Genomic DNA, 3,834 nt, shown 5'->3' on the forward strand with positions numbered 1-3,834 from the left:
TCTGGGGAGAGGGGGCGTGTTGCTGGGCATGCCGTGGAGGGCGGCGCCATCCCAGATGGCCTGGAGGGAGATGGGCGGAAGAACAAGGTTCTTGGCATCTCAGGTTTCAAAGCCAGTCAGGCCTGGACTTGACCCTGTGCCTTCCATGCTGGGTGAACCTGAACAACTTACTCAACTGTCCAGGGCATCCCCGTTTCCTTATCTGTAAAATGAACATGACAGTAACCATGCTTGCCTTTTGGGTTGTTGTGGACTTAAATGAGATGTTACCCCAACTGATTTAGCTGGGTCCATGGCATAGAGTGAGTGTGGGGAGGGGAGAGAGGAAGCAAGGGGGCATTCTCTCCTTGCTTTGCACCCCTTCAGGACTGAGCCATCCCAACTTCCTCCTCCACCAACTTGATCACCCAGAAAGGAGCTGGAGGCTGTGGTCCAGCCATTCAGCGCCTCCCTCCAGGGAATGGACCCATGCCATAGGAAGTAGGGCCGTCCCTTTGCTGGAGCAGTGGGTTTCTGAGACATCACAGGTTCCACAGGCCTGGCAGGCTGCTCCTGCAAGGCTTGTCTCACTGTCCTAGGAGGAGACAATGGAAATCAGCGTCTGACAGATGGAATTGGCTGGCACAGCTCCAGTAATGTAGAGCTCATTGACTTACCAACCCATCATTCTCTTTCCCTGGCCTGAACTCAAGACAATCCCAATCTTAAAAATATATATATATATATTTTATGAACCCAGTGCAATGGCTCTGTGGCTAAATCCTTGCCTTATATGTGCCATGATCCTACATGGCACCAATTCATGTCCCAGTTGTTCCACTTACCATCCAGCTCCCTGCTTGCAGTCTGAGAAAGCAGTAAAGGATGGCCCAAAGCCTTGGGATCCTGCAACCACACAGGAGACCAGAAGAGGCTACTGGCTTCTCAGACCAGCTCAGCTCCAGCAATTGCAGCCACTTTGGGAGTGAACCAGCAGATGGAAGATCTTTCTCTCTGTTGTTCTTTCTCTCTGTAAATCTCCCTTTTCAATAAAAATAATTTTTTAAAAAATTATTCATTTTATGTATTCATTTTATGTATTATTGTATTTTATGTATTTGAATGGCAGAGTGGAAGAGAGAGAGGGAGATAGAAAGACAAAGAGATCTGGTTCGTTCCCCAAATGGTCACAACGGCCAGGCCTAAGCCAAAAGCCTGGAACTCCATCCCACATAAATGGTGCTGGTCCAAGCACTTGAGGTTATCTTCCATTGCTTTTCCAGGCACATTAGCAGGAAGTTGGATCAGAAGTGGAGCAATAGAAATTCAAATGGGCACTCTGAAATAGGATACTGGCTTTGCAAGTGGCAGCTTAAGCCACTGCACCACAATGCCAGCCCTAACCCAAATGCCCTGACTTCTAAGCTAAGGTTCATTCATCCCAGATCCACACCTGATGCTCACGTGCCCCCAGCACAGCCTGAACATGTGTGTGTTGTGCACATGGAGGGAATTTGTGTGTTCCATGCTGAGTCCTGAAGAGAGGAAACAGGAACGGTTATCCCTCTGTGTCCCCAGGGGACTCCACAGAGCTGCCTTTTCAAAAACAATATTTTATTTTATTTGAAGGGCAGAGTTACAGAGAGAAGGAAAGAGAGAGAAACAGAGATCGTCCATTGCTGGTTCACTCCACAAATGGTCACAACACCTAGAGCTGAGCTGATCCAAAGCCAGGAGCTTCTTACAGGTTTCCCATGGGGGTGCAGGGTCCCAAGGCTTTACGTCATCCTGCACTGCTTTCCCAAGCCATAGCATGGAGCTGGATCAGAAGTGGAGCAGCTGGGACAGGAACTGCTGCCCAGATGGGATACTGGCACTGCAGGTAGAGAATTAGCATATCACACAGTGGCTTAGTTCCAGCATAGATGCTTTTTATTGAGCCCTCATGATAGGCATGTGTTACAGTGTCAACTCCTTGCACCCTGAAATGCTGTTCCTAGAATTATCCCCCATTCACAGAGAGGAAACCTAAGGCACAGAGAGCTAAGGGATGTGCCAAAGGCCTCGCTAGTAAGGCACAGTGAAGCCAAAATGTGAACAGTGGTGGTACAAGCCCAGGCAGCCTCATAATGATGTGGCATGAAGGCAGGGCAGGAAGACAGGGTGGGGCAGGCCTAAGTTGTACATACATCTCCTCCCAGAAACCAGGGATCCCGTAGGGCAGGACAGGTGCATCTGCCACCTCGGCCCCGCAGCACCTAGCACAGGCTTGGCAGACATGAGGTACTCGATAAGTGTGCAATAAATGTTTACAGGCTGGCTTTTCTCCCCCCGTGGACACCTCAGTGGTGCTGGCATACTTGGTGGACTTGGCTTGGCGAGCTGACGGTCCATTGTGCAAAGAAGCGTCACCGATGTCAAGAGCACAGCTCCCACCTAGCTGCAGGTGCACTGGTGTGGGACACACCCTGAAGATCTGTCCAGGCAGGGGGTGCCTGCTCGGGCTTCCCCCAGGAGGGGGCAGGCCTCGGCAGTGTTTGTGGAGTGACTTTTTGCCAACTGGTGCCTCTTTCCTGCTCTGTTTCACCCACAGCCAGGCTGATCCCCAGGGAGGGATTGGTGGAAGAGCCACCAGCTGGGTGTGAAATGGCCACGGAAGTAACACAGGAGTTTGCAGACATAAGAGGGACAGACAGGGTCAGGCGTAATTGGTAAATATTTGTCTATCTAATCAGAGGGCCTTTTAATTAGCAATTTCATCCTTGCAATTGGTTTATTAATTTTTTTCTTTCTGCAGGAAGTCAATTAAAAGCAACAGATGGAGGAGGGCAAGGGCTTTCTGTGGCTCCCACCATCTGGTCCAGCCCACCACCGCCCCCAGTTGCCCCACAGAGGGTGGGGCTGAGCAACTCATGCCCAGGGTGGGATCATGACCTTTAGGAAGCCCCATGTGGGACTCTAGGGCTCCCTAACACCCCCCAACCCACACACACACATATATACACGCAGGCTACTCCTGTCCAGCCTATGCCTGGGACCCTGATCCCTGCTGCCTGGGACCCCCCCCCATTCCCGCCATCTGGGCAGATCCAGGTGGGGGCAGATCCAGGTGGGAGCAGAAGGCCTTTGTTTCAGCCCCCGCAGCTGGCCTGCCTGGGGCCCTGACCAAAAGCTATTTGCTTAGTTCACTCCCTTCCCCAAGTGTCTGTTCTCTGCCAAGGCACCTGTTGGGCACTGGGGATGCCAGGCTTGTGGGCTTCACCCCCTAGGGACATATGACAGATGGGGAAAGCATTCATTGGTTCACTCATGCATTCCTTCTTTATGAAGCAGTGGGCACAGGCCGTGCCCTGTACTGGGTCCTGGGGACAAGATGATGAAGCCACCTGGCTCCTGACTTGCCCTAACTCAGCGAAGCAGCGGAGAGCGGTAGGGACATCCACACATTCCGTAAGTACTGACTGAGTGTATCCGTAAGCCAGGCAGCGTGCCGGCTGCTGGGGACACCCAACAGTGCGCACTTGGCGGACTTTCTAGTAGGGGAGAGACAATAAGCAGATGGCTGTGCACCAGCAGGGGACCAATGATTTGAAGGAAAAATAACCCTAATGTGTGGTGTGGAGGCTGATTGAGCTTAGGAACCACACAGATTCCTTGGCAGCTCTACAAAGGCCTGATCACTGCTTTCCCAGGCCACAAGCAGGCTGGCATCCCTCACGCTCTCTCTCACTAGCTCACTCTCCCTCCCTCTTACCATTCCCCTCCCACCTTCTGCAGACTCCTCCCACCTGGCCCTGTTTTGACGCCTTCACCCAGTGTCCCTTGGTCTGGGACACTCTACCCTGCTCCTCCCGG

This window comes from Ochotona princeps, chromosome 22 (assembly GCF_030435755.1).
Source record: "Ochotona princeps isolate mOchPri1 chromosome 22, mOchPri1.hap1, whole genome shotgun sequence".
Taxonomy (NCBI): Eukaryota; Metazoa; Chordata; class Mammalia; order Lagomorpha; family Ochotonidae; genus Ochotona; species Ochotona princeps.